This window comes from Amblyomma americanum, chromosome 1 (genome assembly GCF_052857255.1).
Source record: "Amblyomma americanum isolate KBUSLIRL-KWMA chromosome 1, ASM5285725v1, whole genome shotgun sequence".
NCBI classification, from domain to species: Eukaryota; Metazoa; Arthropoda; class Arachnida; order Ixodida; family Ixodidae; genus Amblyomma; species Amblyomma americanum.
Window position 1 is genome coordinate 424,339,336 of NC_135497.1, and position 24,211 is coordinate 424,363,546.

Sequence of the window (24,211 nt, forward strand, 5' to 3'; positions counted from 1 at the left end):
TGGTGGAATGTTTGGTTGCGTTTACATTCCCATGTGATGTGGTAGAGTGTGGGTGTGGCCCCGCACCAGGGGCAGGTATCTCTGTACTGCGTCGGGTACATTTTATTTAGGATGTATAAATTTGGGAAGGAGTTTGTTTGCAGTCTGGCGCCAAAACGTTGCTTCCTCTTTCGTCAGGGCTTTATGTGGTGGGGGTATTTAGCTCTCGTCCCCCTGTGTAGGTTTCGGATGTCTGTATATCCTCCCTCACACGCGTGTGGGCGATACTCCGGGGCATGCGACTGCCCGGCTCGGAACGTTGTTTCTCGAGCTAGGCTGTCTGCCCTTTCATTGCCCTCTATGCCTGCATGTATCGAATCCAGATTTACTTGCGCGTAATGTCTCTCCTGGCGAGCATGATCCCGCCGAGGATTTTTAGGGCGGTTCTGCTTATCCTGCCCCTTGTGTAATTCCTGCACGCCTCCTTTGAGTCTGTTAGGATATTTAGAGGCCTGCCTGTTCTGTAACCTGCTGCTACCGCCAGCGCCACGGCAATTTCCTTGGCCTCTGCGGTACTGGCGATTTTCGCCGTCGCGCATGTGATTAGGTTTCCTGTGCAATCTACCACCACCGCTGTGGCCGCGCAGTCCTCTCCTCACGGGTATGTGGCGGCATCCGTGTATACCGTATTGCTCAGTCGCGCTAGTGTGTTTTCCACATGTTCAGCCCGCGCCTGTCTCCTGCACTCGTGGAGGTTAGGGTCCATGTTCTTGGGTAGCGGCCTAACGTTTATTGTTTTTCTTAGGTTGTCGGGTACGTCTGCGTATCTGTCGACGTATCCGCTCGTATCCTTTCCCAACCTAGTCAGGAGCGCTCTCCCTGGCTGCACTTCCTGCTGCCTTGTAGCCACATGCCCAGGATTCTGATCATGTTCTTTTCGGGAATGTTTTGACCTTCGAGTTTAACCTCCAATGTTGCTTGGGTGGGGTGTCTTCCGACTCTCAGGAGTTCGATTACTCCATAGAACAAATTAGTCCTCTTTCTCTGGTGTATTTTTCGATGCAGCTCGCCGCCTCTTGGAGCCTCTCTTGCTTTTCTCCTAGCGATCCTCAGGTGACCCATACCGTGACGTCGTCCACGTACATCGCGCGTTGGATGCCCTGGATCTCACCGAGTCTTTTTGACAGGCCGATCATCGCCAGGTTAAACAGCACGGGGGATATTACGGAGCCTTGGGGTGTGCCTTTGCATGGGGTGGTGATGGTGTCGCTTCTCAGCTCCCCCAGCCCTACCGTAGCCGTTCTATTGGTTAGGAAGTCCTTGACGTAGTCGTGTACTTTCCTTCCACAGTTGGTGTTGTTGAGGCCTTCAATTAAGGCCGCGTGGCTGAGGTTGTCGAAGGCGCCTTTGATGTCGAGCGCTTTCAGAACGTTTTCGGCCGCCTTAGGCATTGTGTTGAGTACCTCTTCTTTTAATTGCAGGAGGACGTCCTGCGTCGAGAGGTTCGCCCTGAAGCCGTACATGCTGTCGGGGTACCATCTACCGTTCTCCAGGTGTTGCTGGATTGTTTTGGTGACTACTCTCTCGTACAGTTTTCCCAGACACGACGTGAGCGAAATTGGCCTGAGGTTCTCGATTTGTAGTTTCTTGCCCGGCTTGGGTATCATGACCACAACGGCGTGTTTCCATTCCGCCGGGACCTTCCCCTCTTGCCAAAGCGTGTTGAGGTACGATGTCAGCTTATCGTTTGCCTCGTCGATTAAATTTCTTATGAGCGAGTTTCGAATCTTGTCCGCTCCCGCCGCCGTGTTCTGCGTGGCCGCTCTCACGGCCTCGGTAACTTCCTCTCTCGTGATGGGTTTGTCCATGTTCGGATTTTCCTCGCCGAGGTATTCCCCTTCGTAGCCTTCGATTTGATCTTTCCCGTAGCACTTTTCTCGAACTTCTTTCAGGAGCTGCTCGTCAGAGCCCTCGTACTGGTGGACCAGTCTTTGGATCGATTTGCCGCTCTTCGATTTGTTCTTGCTGGGGTCCATTAGGGCCTTGAGGATGCGCCACGGTTTGGCCGTGCTGAGGGTACCGTTTAGCGAGTTGCTAAACTGTTGCCACCCTTGTCTGGCCAGCTGCGTCGCGTATTCCTCCGTTTGTTTAGTGATGTCCGCTATTTTCTTTTGGAGTTTCTTGTTTAGCTTTTGTCTCTTCCATCTTTTGGTGAGCCCGCGTCTAGCCTCCCATAGCTTGAGGAGTCGCTTGTCCACCTCCGGTGTTTGTTCGGTTCTGTCCACTTCTTGCGTGTACATTTCCTGGATATGTCTGAGTTGTTGGCTCCACTCTTCTATCGAAATGATGTCGCCCTTCATTTGCCGGCAGTGCGCTCTAAAGGCGTCCCAATCCATTAGCCGAGCTGTGCCAATCTTCCTCTTGACGTTGTCTGCCACCGTGCTGATTCTTATAATGTGGTGGTCGCTGCCTAGGTTCTCGAGCAGGTTTTCCCACTGTGCTTGCTTGGCGCCTCTGATAAAGGTTAGGCCGGGACACGTTTCTGGACTGACGCTGTTTCCCTCTCTGGTCGGTTGGTTTTCGTCGGTTAGTAGCTCGCACCCGGTATTCTCTGCCGCTGTGCAGGTGCCCCTACCCTTCTTATCTTCCTTTTTTATAGCCCAAGCGCGGGCTTTTCGCGTTAAAATCTACCGCGATAATTAGAGTGTTTTGCCCCGATAGTCTCTTGGCTTCCGCAAGGAGTTTTATGAAGTTACCTTTTGTCTGCTTAGGCGGGCTGTATAGGTTTATTATGTAGGTGCTTCTAGTCTTCCTCTTCGTTTTGAGAATTACTTCCGTTATTACATGTTCTATCTGGGTCTCTTCAATTTCTGTATGCGCTATGGCTACGACTTTGTTGCTAACAAGGGTCGCAGTGCGGCCGCTCTCCTGACACGTGTAGCCCCTCAGTGTGGGGGTGCTATTTGTTTCCTATAGCATTATTATGTCCGGTGGTCGGTCTCGCGTGCATATGAACTGTTGCAGGAGCCCCTGCTTGCGCGTGTAGCCCCTACAGTTCCACTGCCATATTTCTAGTTCGTTTTGTCCTGCCATGTTGCGTTGTTTGAGTTTGCATTCTGAATTTCTGATCCGAATCTTGGTTCGCTATATAGACTGTCTTTGGCATCGTTGGTGGTCTTTTGCGTGTTTTGATTTTTAACATAGTTGCAAAAGCTTTGATCCTGCAAATATATTTTTTGTTGTGTTTGTTGCATCTGGTTTTGCATCTGCTGCATCTGATTTTGCATGCTAGTCATAAAGCTTCTGATCTCGTTTTTGAAGTTTTTCTCCGCTGTCTTTTGTTTTACTGGTGCCCCGACCTGCGGTGGTGGTGCTGGCGTCCTGTCTGGCGAGTACCCCGCCCGCGTTTGTTCCTGCATTTCTCTGATTAGGTCGTCTATCCTCTTTATGTCTATCCTCGCGTTTCCTCTCGGTATAGCTCGAGTTCGCGTTTAAGACTCTTGTTTTCCTCAATGAGTTGCCTGTCGGCTGCTGTTTGTGTGTTGTTGTTGTTGTTTGGTCCCGAGTACGGAGCAAAAAGCGTTTTGGGAGGGCCAGCCCCGAGCTCACCTTAACGCCGCCGCCGCTCTTCTTTTGCTGTTTCTGCTGCGGCTTCTGCTGGCCCGGGCCGGCCAGGGGTAGATAGGACCCGTCCCGGTTGGACCCTCGGCTCTGGCTCCTGCCTCGGTCGCGGCTCCAGCTCCGCGACCTGCTCCGGTTGCCATTGAGGCTTCGCTGACCTTAGTCCTGGCCCTCGTCCCGGATCCACCGTGGTCTTCTCGCGCCGCCTCTGCTGAGGCTGCGGCTGCGCCTTTGCTGCTGCTGTCCTTGGGGACGTCCTCGCAGTTCGATGGCCGTCTTGAGTCGTTACTTGCAGTCCCGCGTGCCCGCCACGTGGTTGCCCCCGCAGATCAGGCATTTAGGAGTGCATTGGTGTTGCTCAGCTGGGTTTTGGCAGCCGCATTGCTTGCAGGCCTTGGCCTCCGGGGTCGGGCAGACGTCCGACCGGTGGCCCTGCTGGCAGCATACGTAGCATACTTGTCTCGTCGGCGGTACGGGTAGCACCCCATCTGTCCACCATAGTAGAGTACTTGTTTCGGAATTATGGGGCCGTCAAAGGTGATGACCGCCGTGCTTGATCTTCCCAACATCCTGGCTGGCAAGATCTTGACTCCTTGTGTTCGGACCCTAAGGTTCGCTTTGAGTTCTTCCGGCGAGGTCCTCGGGTCCACCCCGTGGATGACCCCCCCCCCCCCCCCTCTGCAGCGTGCCCTCCGGCGCCGCCACGTGTGCGTTGATGGCGTAGCTGTTCCCAAACGTTAGCTTTGTGATGCGCCGTATACGTTGGGCCGCTTCTTCGTTGTCGGTGCTTACTATTATGATGTTGGAGCCGTTGCGCTGCCGAATGATCAAATCTTCCGTCTTGCATCCGGGCCCGACGGCCGCCACCACCGCTCGCGCTACTTGGTGAGTTTAAAGGTTTTTGACTGCAAGTCCCCTCGGTCTGAGCACTATCTTTAAATGTTCCTTGGGAAGCGGAGGCAGTCTCCTCCGCGGCACTCCCTCTCCTCCTCTTTTCGACAGCTGGCGCGCCATCTGTGACCTTTACGTCGCCTAGGGAATTTCCGTTCTCTAGCGCTGTTCCCGCCAATTCTTGGCCGCTCAGTCCGCTGCCGTGTCGCTGGCGTCTCCTCTGTCTCTTGGAAATGGCGACTTCCCAATCCTGGTCGTTGCTATTCTCTGCCTGTGCTCTTATTTCCACTGGGGTGCTGCCTCTCGGGTCTTGGGTGCCTGCCGCGTGCTCGCTTCGGTTTTGCATGAAGTCGGGCTTGGCGGCATCGTGAAAATCCTCCTCCATGATTTCTTGGGTTTCCGCCGTAAAATCAGTGGGTTCTCTCATCGATGATTGCTCTAGGTTAACGTTAGTCGATCCGGACATCGCTCCGGGTCGTCTCTACCTCGGGCCGAGGCCGGGGAGCCCGCGGAACCCGGCTCTCGTCCTAGGCCTTGTTAGGTATACCATTTGGTCGACCACGTGGGAAATTCAAAGTCCGATAAAATCCAAAATATTGGACCCACCGGCTTGAATTTGGAATCCTCGCGGTCCTCGTCCGTTCCGGCGTCGATACCAGTCACAATTTCGGTGGTCCAGTAGGGTTCGATGGGTCAAAAAGCCCAAAAACTGCGGAGCGCATGTGACACGTGTCCGCTCGCCTCGGCTGCTCGCAGCAATCTCATGGTGAGAAAAGTTTTTTTTATCGATAAAAGCATGCTTCTGAATTCTGAGGTTAAATTGACACATTCAACTATTTCTACATTTTGGTGATTTCCTCAAGTTTAGGCATAATGGCATAAACTGAATCAACAGACTGCCACCTGTCATGGGAAGAGACCGGCGTATTTGTAACACTATTCATTTCAGTTGTCGGGGCACATGAACTTGATCACGGAATTGTGTGCAAAATATATTTGCGAAGCGTTCGGGCAAGGTGTTTAGCATACAGTCTTGCGTACAGTCTTGCATACAGCATGCAAGAGTTCTCGTCTCACAGCTGGCGGCCACACTTGCACAGACCGCTTCAAAAACAAGAACGCATTTTTACTCGCTACAAAAACAAATTAAGGAAGACGGCAAAGGATATCAAAGATACTAAGCTGCAATTACAAGCTATCAATATGCAATAAGAACAAAGAAAGAAAACATCGATAGCGACGTACTTCTGTACCCACGGATTGAGTTTATGGTATTTTCGGGATATTAGTTGCTCCAAATGGCTACCGTGACAATAACAAGGCAGCTAACCTCAAAGTAGCAGTATTAACTCCGCCGTGCCGGAAAAGACATGAGAGCGCAATAGGCAAGTTCCAGATAGTTAATGAAAGCCGAATATTTCATTAAGTTTTGCAGCTCTCGTTATTATTAGACAAAGTATCTTGGTACGCCATTTTGCCCAAAATTTTTAAATTAAGTAGATCCCTTGTATAATAATTTTGTGATGTAACTGTTTGGGCCCCATTTTCTAGCGGCGCTCTATGGCAGTACTTGTTTGAAGGCTGATTCAATTGAATAGTTAAATTTAATGGTTGACTGACTGATTGATTGGTTGTTTATTTGATTGGTTCATTTATTTATTGAATTTATTATTGGACTGATTTGGCAACTAGTTTTGTACCATATTCGTGACTCTGGTTTGCGACCTCTCGGTGTTGTAAGCAACGTTACGACGAAAGACGAGGACTGGTGTCAAAATCATCTCTTCTGGTGTCTCGCATGCGCCCTTACAAATTTCTCCAATGGCTTATCTCCCACAGTCACAGCTGCCTTTGCACGTGCCGCAGATGCTGTCCATTACGGGATACATTGATCACCAAGCCGGTTACACATATACGCTGCTGACGTAGGCCAGGAGAGGTCATGACTCGGGAGCAGCACTTAAATGCATTTTCTATCAGTACCCGGCGTGCACGTGCGATTCACAAGAGAGCAAAGACGAAGAAATAACTGTGGCGCATGACCCACGAGAGATGCGCCAGCAAGGTTCACGTGCGCCCATTCGAAGCTGAGCCTGGAAACTTCCGTCTACTCGCCTTTGGGAGAATGCTGCCGAGAGCTGAAGCGAACGACCGGCGGTAAGCAGTAAGCACGTCTACGAGGATTTCGTGCTGCACGCTCCGCTGTGCGACGTGGACGCCTCTGAGCTGTTCGTGTTCGTCGAACTGGGGAACCAGGCGTGGAACTCGGCCGCCAGTTCTCTTCTCTGCGGGAAGTTGCTCTCGCCTTCGGCTCTGTGAAGGTAAGGTATCATGCATCCGGCCAGTGCTTATTCTTAACGATCGGCCGCAAGGCCAGATCTGGAAATTTGTTCGCATAGTCAAGTTTCGAGCCACCGGGACGACGCTTGAAGATTCAACTGGCACTTACCACGCAGTATCAAATATCGAGCTTAGACAGAACTTGCTTGTGACGCGATTACTTCAGCAAAGTCGAGCCAAACCTTGTCCTATGCACGAACCGCGATTCTAAACGTGGATTTATTATGCAGAACTGTGCGAGCTTGTTAACTCTCAGTGTGCTTAGAGACGTCGCACAGATCTCCATGCTAGGGGAGGAAAGAGGAAGTCCAGGATGACAGCAACCACGTATCGTCTTCTTTTCGCCGCCGGTCTGCCGTGCCTTGTTTATAACAGAGACTGCTGTTTTTCTTTTACGTGCGGTTGATTAGCTTCAAGGCCGAGGGCGCCCGAGCGCCTCTCGCAGCTCAGCTGCAGACAGCTGTGTTTCAACAGTAGGCCTCTCAGATTCTCCCGTATTACACTTTCAGGTAACAATTGAAGGGGACTAATAACGCGATGCTGCGTTATCCTTTCTGCCCTGCAGCAACGCTCTCCTCCCTCCCCTCTCTGTTTCGCCTCGCTCCCCATCTAGTGCACGTCACAATTTTGGCCTTGCTCGGGTAGGAAATATGAGTCTCAATACCGCAACAGGTCTCTATGTTACCTGCTACGTCGTGAACTGTGCAGCTCTATCAAGCTCCTAGCAGCGACTTGCTGTTGGCGACCGGCACTGCCATCTCCACCTCTTAGCGGTGCAAGATTCATCGGAAGGGCACTTCAGTCTCTACAGTGACTAACTCTGACTCGGCAAGTTAAGATCATTTGTGTCAAAGAAACTTTGTATCAGTGGTTCTGAAGCAAATAGCACAATGAGGACCCGAAGGTTTGTCTTCATTTCGAAAACTCCATACGAGTGTCATAGCTATATTCATTAAAATGCCTTTTGTCCAATACAAACTATCAAGGCGGAACGTGATGCATCAGTCGCAAAAGCATAGCTTATATTGCCTTTTTTTCTGCTGCTAGTTATTCCTTGGTTTCATAAAAATTTCGTAGAATGCGTGACGTATTTCATGCAGCCTATTTCTTGATCCGGGTTCAAAAAGCTAAAGCTACACTTCTGGTGCCAAGATTTCTTGATCAAAGTCGGTAACATCAAAAGCTTTTACAATGTCGAAATCAGATCCTTTGTCCACGCTCTGAGATGAAGTGGATGTGGATGTAGCCCTGAAATATTTCGAAAGAAATCTCTAAGAAGCGTAGAATTGAAAACATTCGTCGCGAAAGTAATTTCTAAATATTTGTCGCACGCACGCAAATCCCCGTAGCTGACCAATACGTGCTCCAAGGGTGTCACAGGCACAGGGAGCAGGCGCAGTAATATCTTTGAATTTGTTTTATGAACGGACATATGAATTTATGAGTTCTTTGGCTCATCGGCATGTGCAATTGGTTAGGATATTCACGCGCTCTACCCTCCTGGGCACATGTGCACGTTGTGGGTGCTTTATATGTGGTTTGGTTTCAGTTTAATGTATTGTCTCGTTCTGAATTGTATTTGTAGATGCGTATTTTGTATTTGGCTACATAAGTATTATTGGAATAACGGGTGTGAATAAAGGTGTGTATCCTCGTAAAATAAAAGGCATTTGGTCTACCACTCAACCATTAAAATGCGGGTTACTGAATTGAGATTCTGTACATTATTTTCGGGCTGCCATTTAAAAATTTATGGTTTGACGGTCGGCTTCGTGTATCCTCGTGATCTCTGAGGAAGTTTACCTTGCAAGCTATCTCCATTTATCGACGTTTATTGCTTTCGAGGATGTGCATCCGCATCCTGGTTCGCACCGGATTCTATCGATGTCGTTCTAGGCAAGATCGGGAACTTGAAAAAATTCTGCACAGTCACATCCGAACGAGAAACGCATAAGAGGAAGCTACATGAAACGCAACATCCCTGTAGGCACTCGCTGTGTTCTTGCCGGAGGTAGATGCACGGCTCAGCCAAAAAATGAAAAATACATGGCGAAAATGGAAAAGAATAGAAATTGACAGGAACTACATCTGTTGCAGAACAGCTGCCGACGAAGCTTGAAGTGACGCCCGCAGAGTATGGAACTAAGAGATATTAGTAACCAATATTTTGAGACTACTTGTGTCATGCGACCTGCTTATGAAACTGGGGAGCCGTGTCGGTGCGTCCGTGAACGCAGGTCTAACAACCCATCATGACCAATGTGGTGGGGTCGAAGGCTGCGAGGGAACGAAGACCAGGCCCAGTAGTCGAGGGTTTGACGAAACACCGTCTATTTGACGAAGACGCCGATATTTATATTCTTTAGTCACATTGACTTTAAATAAACAATTTAAAAATACATGCACAAAGGCAAGTCGCAAGACAATCCACTAAACTGAAACCATAACCAAATGGACATATACAACACCGGTTTCCAGGCCTCGAACTCTAAGCTCGCATCGTTGGCAAAATAATGGTCGACATGTACATTCGGAACGTCAAATCCTGCATTAAATATAAGCATTAAATACATTAAATACATCCGGCCTTAAATACATTAAATACAACCTGTTACTGTCGTCAGCATGCGGACTCTAAAAAAATTACTACGTATTATTATTGACCCATGTTCACATATTTTAATAATGCGGACCTGCAAAAATTAACTGGAACCACAAGCATTTCATTCTTGATGTATTGCCCTGAAAATTTAGGATCGCAGTTCCGCTGATATGCTGAAATTATGAAATTCATTAGGCCAGCTCGCATCCTCTCATCCGAGGCGTTTTTCTGGCTGTATTGCAGCGCGGGGTTGCCTCGAAGGCTGCAGCCAGTGTGTTTTGCGCCGCCACCAGGGCAAGAGGACAGCTTGCTTCCAAAATTTTGAGTAATTCAATGCAGCCTGAATAGTGAAAGCTTGAACCATGAGTACCAGTTTCCTGCCTCCCTGCTCTTGCGGAGCAATTTACCTGCTTTTGACAGGCCCATGTGGATGGGAGCGTTACTTTTAAGAGACCATGTGCTGCGGAATATCAATGCGTAGTAAAGAACCCATGTTGGTTAAAATTGATGAGGAACCCTGAAATATCGCGCTTATCAAGCCCTGGCCCACAGCTATCTTCGGGACATAAAGCCGAAATCCCATACCTTCCTCTATTGCGGCAGAGCTAAGCGAGGCTTCTACAGCGCGAATGACAACGAGTGTAGGAATCTGCCTTTTGGCGGGAGTACTTGCGGATTGTTGACTGCATTCTCTCCTTGCAGGCTCCCACTTCGGTGGTCCTGAGCGCCAGCTTGGAGTTGGCCTCTTGTCCCGATGCCGACTGCCAGGGTGGCTTGCGCGAGAACGAATTCGTTGAGTTACTTCTCTACGCCGACATACACCCGCACGCGAAGGCAGCGTCGAACCCGACGAATATCATAACTCGTCACCAGAGAGCACTGAAGCTAGGTAAGCAATTGCCAATCTGGCGAAATTCCTTCTTTAAATTGCCGGTAAGGCCCTCATCCACACCGTTCCTACCTCATATCTCTCCCCTTCCTGGATTGCCTGCCTAGCATCGGCACAGCTGGAGAACCAGATCGCTTTGGTTCCTCATGCTACTCACAGTTTAAACGCCTAATAGTTGTTTGATTACGTGATTTCTTTCTCTCTCTCCCTCATAGACAGGTAGCTGGCAGAGAAGCCAGACGGCTAAGCAATTAAGCTCGAAATTTCCTCAAAGGTTCGCACCATTTGTATTCGCCTTTTTCGTGGGTAATTTGGACGCTATCAGTTTTACTATGTAGGGATATCTTGAGACATGAATGGCTGCGTCTTCGTACGTCGCCCTGCGACAGGTTGCAAACGAGGAAGGTGACCATTCATCAGAAATATGTATAGTTCGGCAGCCAAAAGAGCGAAATGCGTACATGGATCGCCCATGTGACGAAGCGGTTTTCTAAAATTAATAGAAGACAAGCGTTTGACTAAAGAACTGAAACAACTTTAAATAACAGAGGTCAACGAAAAAGAGGCACACCACATTTGTTGTCCTTAAAGGCAAAGAAATCGCAACGACAGTCGCTCAGCAGAAACCTGCTCTCGCCCGTCTGATGGAATAGGAGCGTCCAGTTGAGAGGAAACATGCGACACACCACTTGTATCAAAAGACTTCTTTGCGTAGATATTAAAATCTGAGCTACTTGGCCCATCTCTTCTACGGTCTTTGGCAACGAGAAGGTAGACCCTATAATGTGAGTTTCTGATTTATCTAACCGCACTATGCCGTCGTTATTTTCGTCAAGGTCCTCTTGCACATATCGCTCTATTAGTGCGATTCCTCCAAAAGATAGCTTCAGTCAGGGTATTTTTTTCTGTATTCTTATGATAATGTGGCAAAGCGGAGAGGATCAAGAATGACTGATATTCCTGCTTCTTTTTGGAACCGAATAAATTTCGAAGTTTAGTTTTTGTTTATCCTTTGAAGATCTCTAATGAAGTATACATATACAACTATGAAGTGAAAATGCCCTGCGGTTACTAGCTATCCTCTAAGACTACTGTCACCATGTGATGCGCGGTATTCGACTGGCCGATTGGTGTAGACTTTTAAAGCAGCACAAAAAGATAGGACAATGGAAGACTCACCTGCGGCCAAGGCGCACGCTGCTCCGACGCCCACTCTGTTCTCCCGGTTTTTTTCGCTGTTTCTAAAAGTTCATCACGAAAAAAATAGCACAAACCAGAACTTTATTTGCAATATTTGTGTTCGCGCCATTGGTTCAGACCCCGCACAGTTAACCGTCGATTTATACATGCAATGCTGCTCAGAAGCGAGATTTGCAAAGAATTGAAATGGCAATAATCTCGTATAAACAAGAGGAGAATAAACCTACCGAATGCTGGCACAGATTTTTTTACTTCGCCGCAGGGACTGATGACAGCTTTTGGCACGCACACTCCTATACGAGACAAACATGGGAATTCTTTGACAAGTTGGGATTTCATACATTTTCTAGGCAGTTGCAAAGGTTTGCAAATGCCCATTGTCGCTATTTCTCGAAAATTAAGAAGTTATTCTACCAGCAGAAGCTTTCCCAATGTGCCGTAACGGCATCGGCGCTCCTGAAGGAACCAAGGAGCACGACCAATTCTTATTGAACTATTTTTCCCCAGTCTTCTTCGAACTGTATTCACAATACGAGCTGTTCCTCAACGCAATATAATAGCCGTATATCCACACCAATTTTCATACGCACAGCTTCTGTCCTGTGGCACTATAGATGTTCCTTAAAATCACTGGCATTGTGGTAGGTATTGACATCTGATTTATGAAATTTTGTGCTCAACCTCCACGTGCTAATGTGTACATGGCGGACGCTATGCATGTCAACAATATGCGACAGATTGCTTTAGAGGTTTGAGACACATGGCGCGAGAGCCGACGGCGTCAACGTTTGCCTCGCAAAAAAAACAAGCATAACTGCAGTAAAGCAAGCGTAGTAAAGAATTAAAGAATAAGGTATGGCTATACTGTTGGCTCTTCCTGAAGATTATTAATTTAAAGGTTATTACAAACTCAATATCGTTAAGTTTTTGTGCACAGCGCGGCAGCTGAGGCACAGCGATCCTTCCTTTTAAGCATGATGTTAATTGATGATGAGGATCTCGAGTATGCATTTAAATAGTAGCAAAGAGGTTCGCTTTCTCTTACGCCTGACAATCTTTCCTGTCGCACACCGAGGATGGCCTTTCCCCCATTGGCCTCTTAGCAAGCAGAAATGGAAAGCAGTGCGGCCCCGGTCACATATATTAATCAAGAGCTGCCTGTATATGTTTTCAGTCTGATTAAGAGATATATGCCATTGCGAATCAACTGGTGCAGCCAGCCGTCGTCCGCGCCGAGTCAGAAGCGGTGGGTGCAGCCCAGCGACGATGAGGAGCCCCCACCGCAGCTCTGCAGCCCGCTCCTCCTCGTGGCTCGGGTTGCAGGCGGCTCCGTTGCAGATGGACTCATGTTGGTGGCGCGGCAGCCTGCAGGTGCCGGAAGCTGGAATCCGGTGTCTCTTCCTTCAGCGAGAACTACACGCGAAGCATCATAGAGGTAACGCCACATGATTGATTAATGCTAAAAAAGAAATAACCAGCCAAAAAAGACCAACACAGGACAACGCCTGGACTAACAACTGAATTCTTTACTGAGTACAGACCACCGAGTAATCTCAACGCATGCGCCAAGGCAGGACAGACACTCAAACATAGTTATTCAAACAATCATGTTATTTTATCGTCAGCGCTATCGATGTTGAACTGACGCAAGCATCGCCATGTTTCGCTTTTTGAATGGCCTCAAAGATTCCGCGGGCCTTCCGGAAGGCACTAAATAAGGAATTTAGTTTTTAATCCATCCGTTGTCCTGTTTTCTTCTCTTCTTGTGTGTTGGTCATTTTAGGCTGGTTATTTCTTCTTTTACATGCCATGCTATCAGGCCCGCCATTCTGCCCTGCTTCATGATTGATTAAGAGCCATTCTTGCCCATTGTAAGCACTGTAGTGAAATTGACATTGCATTGCCCTCCACAACAGATTTGCGACATTCTTCCACTGTGTCTGGTGGAGGTCTGATATTCAATCATAGCACCCCGAGAAGAACACGGGGTGGAATGAAACTTCTTAATTTTTATTGAAGGAACGTACCCTGAGGCTACAAATTGTCGCCGTGGTGACAGCCTCAGCCTACTAAGTCATTTGAATGACGTCTTTGGTATTACCAACGACAGGTGATTACGTAGAGACTTTTAGCTTCCTTGAACCGGTGTCATTACAAGCACCGACATAGAAGCGCCGCCGACATGGAATGAAGTGGTGTTAAAGTCCTTTAATTCATGACATTTGCCACATTTGTGCGCGCTGAAACACAGCTTCTTTGATGCTTCTGCAATAACATAACCAATAAGCAAGATAACAGAAATATTCTAAATGCTTTATTTTTGTTTGAACCGTTGCGGGACGCTGTAAAAGTCACGTGCTGTGCAGCGCAGGGTGCGGACTATGGACCCCTAGGCTGTTTGAGTGGCTGTGTATCTTTGAACAAGAGCAGACATTTGGGCTAGTTGGTGTGGGCTCATCTTAAAGATAGCGCAATGTGCGGGACTGCTTCCGTTTTCCTGTGCGCACTCGAAGCTAGTAAAACCATTCATAGTCATCTCTCCCATGAAGAATGCATTTTGTCTTTGATGCCTGCATGAGGTTTTTATAAGCTTTCTCTTGCCTGTAAGCAGACCTGCATCCCGAGAATTTCTCGACGGCCTGCTGCTGAACCTTTGTGAAAAACTACTAAAAGACTGTCATGAACACTCATGCAAAGACTGCACAGATATCGAGCGATCACGAACCGCTGTCATTCCATGTTTGCATTGTTTCGCCCACAGACTCAAGGAAACAGCAGGAAGGGTAGGAGCCCATCTGTTATTCTCGGCACCAATCAAGCTGGCGACGCTTTGTAAACGGGTTAACATGAGTTCCCAGTTGTTGCGTGTGGCACACATCACAGGCAAAGGTTTACGCAATATGAAATTCCGTTGTCACGTGGAAAATATTGTGTAGGACAAACCGCGAGGTGCATCAATGACAGGTTGCGCGAGCGTCGCGATTCCCTTGGATCGACAATAGATTGCACCCTTGCTATTCACTGCGCCAGTTGTGAAGATTGTTTTCCATTGATTAACCAAACATGCATCATAAAGAAATATCAAGACCATCGCGCACGCGAAATCTGAGATGGCTTCATCATTCACATGAAGAATAGAGCCTGTGTCTGCACACCATCCCTGACCTTGTTGCCGGAGGAAATCACATAGCTTAATCACCAGCTACTTGATACTAAGCCGCACGTTAGCTTAATTGTTGTCACTGTTTACATACCTTTTCTGTTTACCCTTGTGGCTCTTTTTTATGTTTTCTATTTTCTCTTACCTCCAGCTTCCCCATCCCCCATGCCTTTTTTAGAACAAAACGGAGCAACCGATCGGAGCAAGCATTTTCCCTCTGGCTTTCGTATGATGAGATATGTCCATTGGAATGGTATTTATATATTCGTTTTCAAATCTGCAGAGCCTATATATTCCTCCTTCTTGAAGTAAAAACGTAAGTTCATAGTCAGCGCTCGTCTTATACTTATTTTTATTCACTGTTCACCTTTGGTCGCGCTTCTTTGAAAAAGACGAACTCTAACATTTCTTAAAAGCTTAATGTTGTCCAGATTGAATGTCTCCTCTCCTCTCATCCTATTCTCTTGCGGTGTTTCTTGACTTCATGCAATATCACCCTTGAACAGAACACGCGAAGTCCTTCAATAAAAGATGGGTTCTTTCGATCAACTTGACACTCTGAAGTTGCTAGTCATTGCTGCATCGGTGAAAGATAACAAAAAATGGCTTGCGCTTACCCTGAAGCGGCACTTCGCAGGCGCATGCATTTATGAAACATTTCCTTATGACGTATCTACTTTTATTAGATAAAAGCGCAAAAAACAACCATTGAGCACACACTACAGTGCCACATAGGTCCTGTGCAGCGGTGTTTAGAAGCAATGGTGTGGCATCTATTGGATGGAAAATAGGAATAATTTACCTTGTCACATGAATCCATCACTGCACTGGAATGTCTGAAGGTTGCAGTTAGTGGAGGCCCCTGCGCAACTATTTCATGTCGACACTAATATTAAACAGTCCGAACCTTGCTTTTGCGAAGTCCACGGTTCTCTTTGGTATTCCTGAGAGGATTAAATAGAAGATTGTCATCGGTTAAAAGAAAGTTTGAAAGAAAACAGGTACTGCTTAAAGCTTCTTTGAGGATAAGTATTGTACACTGTCAGGAAATAAGTTCATTCTTGTTTTCATATTTTAGTTTAAACAAGACACGATTGGTTTCATAACGCAAATTTTGCAGCGCATTAAATTATAATATTTCACTTGCGATGCAAGGACATGAATGACCAATACGCGTAATTTGTTAGGGTTCATAGGGCAGCTCAGATGTTTTGGTTGAAAGTGCAACGAGCTACCTTTCACTTTTCCAAAAATGCATCTGCGTTGTTTATTCCAATTGTCGTGCTGTTCGCGACACTACTGCACACAGTGCAAATAATATGTGCGGTCACTGCTTTTGCAGACGAGCTCATCTCTCTTCCTGTGTTTACTTGCGTTGAATTGGACCGACTGTTTTGCCCGCTATAGTGTCAATATTTTTGTTTTTGCACAGTGATCACCACCAGTGCCCAACAGCCAAGCACACATACGCGACGTGCCAACGGTGTCAACTACAAAATCATTCTCGCCATCACGCAGAGTCCGTCCATCTCCAAGTTCGCCGAGAGACAGTCTGCCTGCTGAGCAACCTATGAGGCGTGGGCTAACACCGATTCGACCAAGAACTCCGCTACCCTGAAGAAAACCGGCGGCGCTGTGTCAGGACGATGTTCACAACGCTACGGCAATCGCCTAACGCTGAGAGACTCACTAAGGGGGTTCCGAGCACAACAGCCTGAGAGGAAAGCGATTGGTATAGTTTGCAATATTATTGCACACTATCTCCGGAAGCGCCCGTCTTCTTCCCCAGGCATTTTAAGATGCCTGGGTCACAGAAATTTGAGCCCTCCTTACGTTACCTGCTTCGCAATGTCCGCGGCCTAAATACAATAATAAAAGAATGTAAAATATGGCTCCAAATAAGACGATGTTGCTAGCACGCTGGACAACCTCATAGAGGGCTGTGGTCTGGCTCACACAGTAGATAACATCCCGAATATCATAAAAAAAGCGAAGAACCTAAAGCGTTAGCTATTATGAAGCACTGATGCACACAGGAACGTATTAAACATGTTTATAATGCCCATTTTTTGTATCTCTTCAATGAATCACTGACCGCAATAACAGCACCATACTCTGGACAGACCGGGCGACTGCCAAAGCGTTATGCTAAAAGCATTCCCCTTTTCAGGGAAGAGGACACTGCTGTCACTAGAAATGATACTAGAAACAGGAAATAATTATTACTGACTTTATCTTCGCAATATTTGCGTGTTGAATTAAGGCGTTACCACAAATTCAGGACAGCGGCACTAAACGTTTCAGCAAAACTGAGGCCGGTTCTAGTCGATAATGGTTCGCGTTGGTTGAAAGAACCCCTTAAGCAATCACATTATACTGTATGGAATGGCGGAACTGATGAAAGCGAAAATTTCTTGCCGGGCTTTGCCGGTTAGCAGCTTGGAAGTTGGAAGGTCCAGCTTGAGCACATAACATACCTAGCAAGCCATTTCGCTTTTGAAGGGGGCGGACCGGCAACTGTCGCAGCTTTTCGGCGCAATGCATAGTCCGGATATTCAGCCCATAGAATACGATGAATATCCTATGCATGGAATACAACGGAGAGACCGGCGTGGGTACACTGGGTGTCACGAAGAACCCTAGCAATCATGTTTTGATCCAGCCTTTGCGGTTCGCCATGTCGAATTCATGGCTCCGACCGTTGTCTTTCTGCAGCTCTAAGTGCAGCTCTGTAAATGAGTCCATTGCCGTGTAAACTCTCAAAGAGAACAGTAATACACAAAATGTCCTTCAATTTGCGTGCAGTTTAACGCGTTCATTAGCATGAAGGCCGCACTGATTCAGGATCAGGTTCTGCCCAAAGCAGTAAAAGTTTTCATGAGCCTTAGAGGGTAGTTCAACTACGTACAGAACAAAAAAATAGTATAGGTTGACGGCCTTACCTATGATATCTTTTGCTCCGATTATTTTGAATCGGAAAGTTTGAACACCCCACATTGCACGCTGTCAAGAGGGTATAGAAGACCTGCTGAAGTGTACGTCCTTCGCCAACCACTCGATGAGCGCATTCATTCCGCCTCATCTAGCGTATTCCAAGGGCTTAGTCCGAGAGGTCGACTCTCGATAGAGCTTTTTGGGAATGCTTGAGAACCTCCCGTCTGCAGGAGTGATTGCTGTCTAATGATGCTGCAGAATTGTCGAAGGAGTAAAAATTCCGGCGGAGTCCGTAATAGCCACGTTTGAAGGAATATTCTGCCTGTCAGAGATAAAGGTGTGGCTATGGGTATTTCGAGTCGATGGTTTTAACTCTCGGCTCCTTCAGTGTCAAAACTGCTAGAGATCTGTCCACAGCAGCAAAGCCTTCTGATCGGGCTTACGTTGCTCTGCATGTGGGGAAGGACATGGTAGAGAGGAATGTCCCGAACAGCAGGAGAAATGTGTGTGTAGTGGTGCTCACTCTGCTGATTCGCCTGACTATCCTGCGCGAGCACAAGAAGTTCAGGTGCTCGAGCTTTTGGACAAACGCAGACGCATGCTGAGAGAAGCTTTCGCCACAGTGAAGGAGAAAGCCTCAGGCTACTCTAGTGTGGGCGCCATAAGCCCATCCATAATGTATGTCAGTTGGTCTCACGCTGTCACAGCGACAGTTGAGAAAGCTGTGGCAAATGCAATGGATCGCATTATGGAAACCGTATATACGTGTATTACGCAGGTCATAGCGACCCAGATTACCATTCTGCTGCAGGTGCCCACTGCTCCGCTCTTGCCTTCTTCGGCTTTCGAGGCTGCTCCTCCTTCTGTTGTCATCAATTGCGCCCCACAGGACCAAAATCAATATGAGCAAAAAAAAAAAAAACTTCTGAGGTCTCTCTTCCAAGCAGCGTTCGGATAGAGTCGGATATCCGCGCCCAGAAACGAAGTGGGTCTCCTTTGAATATTGCAGGTGCATCTTGCCCCCCGTGGAATCCAAAGAAAAATAATTCTAGTGAAAATCCCAAGGCCAGGATTCTAGAAAAGGTAGTCGCGGCTTCAGCACTCCCGCCAAGATAGGGTTCTTGAGTATATATTCTCCAGTGGAATTCTCGTTATATATTCTCAGCTTCAACAGATTTATATTTCCTATGTAATGAGCTTCTACGAGATATAACCGCATTGCAAGAAACATGGCTAAATACGGATTTCAATTATCATCTTAAGAATTACCGTAAGTTCTGGCTTGACCGATCATCACGAGGGTGATGGTTGTAAGTGCTAATCTGTACAAAGTTTTGTCACAGGGCATGCATTTCTTTCCAATATGCGGAAAATGAATGTGAAATCATTGCGGTTGACCTTTGTGTCTCAGGTCAACAGCCCTTTACGGTAGCTAATGCACATTTCCCATCAGGTGTGCGTGACACTCGAGCCCTTGACTCATTCATGTCGAGTAGCCGTTCTCAGGTTTTACTAGTCGACTTGAAGTCGCTCCATCTGACGGCGGGTTTAAAACAGACAGCTTTGGTTCTAGACTATTTGATCACGTTTGTGACAACTTTGTCTGAAACATACGCCCATTTCGTTAACGTCGAATTTAGTGAAATTGGTGGAAAGGGTCCTTCTCCGCCGTATCATGCCTTTTATTTAAAAAAAAATGCTTTTTTGAATTTCTGTCAAATTGGTTTCAGGCCGGGCTTTTCAATTTGGTGTGCTCATACTGACCTCGAGAGTCGTTTTAAATTAGCTCGGAACCGAAAACAGCGTGCAGCGCTTGTCACCTTGGATGTCATAAAAAGGCTAAGACAGCGTTGAGCAACCGACTCTCTTGCTCATATTACAGGAACTCAATTTCAAAAACTATATTGTAGCCGATATTTGTGCTGTTTTGGAAAACAGAGAATTATATTGCTGCCAAAATGGTGTTTCCTCTAGGAGGTTTCAACAGACAAGATTTGTCCGCAAGGGTCAGTTCTCTCCCCTGTTGTTTTTAACATTTTTTAAAAATCCATACCACGCTTTCAAAATGTGAAAAGATATGTGTATGCCGACGATATTGCATTCTTGCATCAGAATGTGATATTCATGCTCTTGATTAAACCTTGCCAAATTATCTCAATGTTCTTGACAGCTGCCTAGGAAAAATTCATCTGTCCCTCAATGTGAACAAATGCGCATTGTTATTACTTCCGGTTTCTAATCCTGTAAATATCTGCCTGGTCTATAGAAATAACATAATTCCTCAAGTTCAGGTGTCGAAGTGTGTCGAAGCAATATACGACACTACTCCATCCTCGCGGCCGCACATTGAGCAAGTTTCTGCAAAAGGAGTTCGGGCCGTTGGTACCCTGCGCAGGCTTTGCACGGCTAGGTGAGGAATAAGTAGGGACACACTTCTACTGATTTGTAAAATATGCGTCAGCCCGATTTTGTTATTCGGCTGTGTTTTATTCTGAGGACCTCCTGCGTGTAAACTTCGCTCTCTTTTTCTCTTGGAGCTTGAGGAGTTGCGTATTTGTGTGGGGCTTCCAGAATATGTCGCCAATGCTGCTCTGCACCTTGAGGCACGAGTCCCATCTTTATAAGCTAGGTTTCGCCTTTTAACAGTTAAAACATTTTTAAAATTGTGCGATTCACCTCTTCACGCCTCCTGTATAATATTTTTCAGTCAACCTGCAGTCTTTTTTAGTGCCGCCTGGTCCCGTTTGCATACTCCGCAGGTGTGGTTGGTGCAGTCCCTCCTTGACCCCTTAAACATTAATTTCACAGATGTTCGCCAAATGTCTAGCAACTCACCTTCTGTCCAGACTGAATTCGATGACATTTTCTCATCGAACGCAAAGCAGCAGCTCTTTCCTCTCCTTCGGGGTTTGTAGCAGGACCACCTAAAGTCCCTTCCATTAAAATTGCATCATTCAAGCTGTCTGCTCACCACGTCCAAGTGCTTCATTTTTTCGACTGGAGAGCTCTCGAAGAGTAAGCTTGTATGCAGGAAAAGGAATTCGCCCCGAAAATATGTCTTTCCCCTTATTTATTGGAGCCCTTGAGCACATAAGAACGCATAATAATCATAATTTTATAAATTCGATACTAAAATTCAGTGAGTTAACCATAGCATGCATATTTTGTTTCGCTCAATTCTCTCTGGGGCATCTCTTTACTAGACACATGGAAGTACTCATATTAGGAGCTTAGAAGCGCTATTCCGGAATTATGTATACTTTACCTAATTTTCTACACTATTTAATTTATGTCCCGCTTATTTGACTAAGACGAACGCTGACATTTCTTAAAAGCTTCATGTTGCCCAGACTGAATATCTCCTTTCCTCTCATCCTACTCTCTTGCGGTGTTTCTTGATTTAATTCAATATTACCCTTGGACAGAACGCACGAAGTGTTGCAATAAGAGATGGGTTTGTTCGAATCAGTTGACGGTTTGAAGTTGCAAGTCAGTGATGCATCCGCGTGCACTAACAACAAAAAATGGCGTGCGCATACCCTGAATGGTTACTTCGCTGGATCAGGAATTTATGAAAGCATTGCTTTCGGACGTTATTACTTTTATTAGATAAGGGTGCAGAAGACAACCACTGAGTGCACACTATAATGCCACATAGGTCCTGTGGAGCTCTGGTTAGAAGCAATGGTGTGACTGCTATTGAATGGAAAATCGGAACAACTTACCCTGTGACATGTGCCCATCACTGCCCTGGTACTTCTGTGGGCTGTAGGTAGCAGAGGGCCTACCGGAGGCAAGATCATCATTGTTTCAGAGAACGTTTTAACAGGCACTGATTAAAGCTGCTTTGAGCTTAAGCATTGTACACTATCCAGAAGTAAGTTGATTCTTGGTGTAATATTTGATTGTTAACAAGGAGTGATTCTTTTCATAACTGAAATTTTGCAGGTCATCAAATTATGCCAATTCACTTGTGATGCAAGGGAAAGAACCACCAGTACGTGAACACCGTTAGAGTGCATGGTCAAGCTCTCGAGATTTTTCGTTTGATAGATCAATGACTTATATTTCACCTCTGCAAAAATTTATATGAGTTGTTCATTCCATTGTCGTCCGGCTCGCGACACCATTGCACACATTGCAAAAAATATGTGCCTTCAGTTCTTTTACACACGAGTTCATGTCTCTTCCTTTGTTCACTTCTGTGGAAATAGACTGACTTTATTTCGAAATATAATGCCCGTTTTTGTTTCGTATTTGCGTCGTTCCTTAGTTTCTTCGTTAGTTTCTTAGTTCCTTACTTTTCTTAGTCACATGATTTATTTTACTCACTAGTAAAATGATGCCTAGATTGTAACTGATATCAGTGTACAGAACGTCGGCCTCTCATGAATCAATATTTATGTTTGATATGAACACTTCTAATAAGGAGGCGCCGTCAACAGTCATGCGTGTTGCTGTAGAGATTGTATTTGAAAAACTGCATGTTGTAATTAGAGTCTGGAAATCCTTTTTCAGCGGAGAAGATGACAGCATGTTTATATTGACGTCACCTCCTATCCTAAATCTAGATTCATTTTTTTTCTGTTGCGTAACTGAAAAGCTTTTCAACGAAAACAAGAAAACAGGTGGGATCGCCTGATGGTGGCCTGTACACAACAGAGAACAAGTTTGTACGGTTTTGTAGTGTTAAAACCTGATAATCAGAAGTTATACCAGTGAAATCGTCGACTGGTTCAGCAACAATATCATCTTTGAGCAAAAGCGGTACACCTCCCTCTCGGTTATCCTGTCGACTACAGAAGAACGACTGATAACCAGAAAATATAAACGCAGGAAGTCTTTCTTTTCTTCCCTTAATCAAGCACCATACATCACAGCAGATTCCCGCATATCCCACCGCACCAGCAACCAGTTTTAAGTTGCGCGCTCACGAGCTGGAACCACTACACTCACTGCTTACTTTTTCTTCCGAAACGCCTCAAACTTTACGGCCTTCCCCCAGACATCGCTGCTATCACGTTCCCACCTTCGTTTTTACCGTTTTTAAAGGACCATTTTGTTCAATGACTACTTGTTACGAGATGTTTTACATCGTATAAAAACCCACTCCTTATGTAATGCCTCCAACAGGGAACTTTAAGGTAATAAACTCAGCTGAAGTAAAGATTGTTATGGTGGAATCTCTCAATAAATCACAATATTGCTTTCTTTTATAAGAAAGCAAAAGGTAATAGGCGCCAAAGGAAAACAGGTGCTCATTCAGCAATCCTTTCTTGTCGCTTGTGGTAGTTTCGAGGCCATTTCACCAATTATTTTGCGGTACATGCTTGAAGTGTTGACATCCGTGCCCAAATAATAAAATGGACGCGTACACTTGGGAAAATCGAGAAGTATTTGTTATCTATAGTCTATGTAGTCTGACTTTTTCTCGACGGAATATTTTCTGTCTCGGAGGAGCAGGAGGTAAACTTTACTGAATAAGAGGGTTTAAGCGCGGATTAGGGTGGTGTTGCCCTCTTCGCGGTTGGCTCCTCTTCTAGGCAGGACACGAAGTATTCGGCCAACGATGTCGTTCGGCGACCTCTTCGGCCAACTCCGTGACTCAGAGTTGAACCTTCTGGTCCGAGCCAAGCAGTGTGGCCTTCCACTGCGATTGGGTACAGAGCACCGGCTCTTTGGCAGCTTATCTTGGTTACATGAGTAAAATACATGTGGTGCGTCTGCCTTTGGTGCCCGCAGAGAGAACAGACGGGGCTGAATTGTTCTGAGAACCATTTGGAGTACATGTACGGATTAAAGAGAGGGTCTGTTTGGAACTGCCGCCAACTGAGTAGTGTTTTAACTAAAGATCTAAGGGGTTCTTGGAAGATCAGCTTCGCCCTCTTGAATTGGGGTGTAATTTCTTTGTGTGATGTCACACGCTCCTTGGCGTACCTCAGCTCGGGTTAGCGCACCTTCCGGTTAAGAAAGAATCCCCGGCAGAATTGGTGCGCCGCCTCGTTTCCAGCATGGTCCGAATGCGACGTGTCCCAGGTTAAATTCATCTGATGTGTATTGGAGATTTGTGCAATATTCTGATGACTGAACAGTGGGCTCTTCCTTTGGCAAAATTTCGAATTGCGGTTTTAGAGTCGCTGATTTAGTTTCTGGCAGTAATGGAGGTAATAGCTAAAACTATGGCAGCTTCTTCGATCTCCCCCAGGAATTCTGTGGTATCAATCATCGCCGATGCAAGAAGAGAACCTTGGTGATCGACTACTGCCCGGGAAAAGGCGCCTCTGTCCGTATGTTCTGCCGCGTCCACGTGCGCCGTGTCTTTGTGAACCGAAAATCTTTCGTGAAGTTTTTGTTCTTCTCTCCTTATCGTAGTCTGGATACGTGTTCTTGGGCACCGGACGGACTATTAAGTGTTCGGGCACGTGTATATTGGAATCATATTGCATTCCTGCTTTTTCTAGGAGAAAACAGCAGTTTCAGTGCCTGATCGACTTTCATATTCTGCGGTAAGGTGAGCGTCCGTCCTTTCCGCTAAGGTGATATGAATTCCTAACTATAATACTGTTTCGTTTGGCGTATGACGGGGAACGCTGAG

At 46.5% G+C, this 24,211-nt stretch overlaps 1 long non-coding RNA gene across 1 annotated transcript; it reads left to right on the forward strand.

The window, feature by feature from the left end:
- Positions 1–6,472: 6,472 nt before the first annotated feature.
- Positions 6,473–16,535, forward strand: LOC144103625 (uncharacterized). The gene is made up of 4 exons (XR_013308312.1): positions 6,473–6,812; positions 10,136–10,322; positions 12,739–12,957; positions 16,115–16,535. It is a non-coding gene; the product is annotated as an uncharacterized LOC144103625 (long non-coding RNA).
- The last annotated feature ends 7,676 nt before the right edge of the window (positions 16,536–24,211 follow it).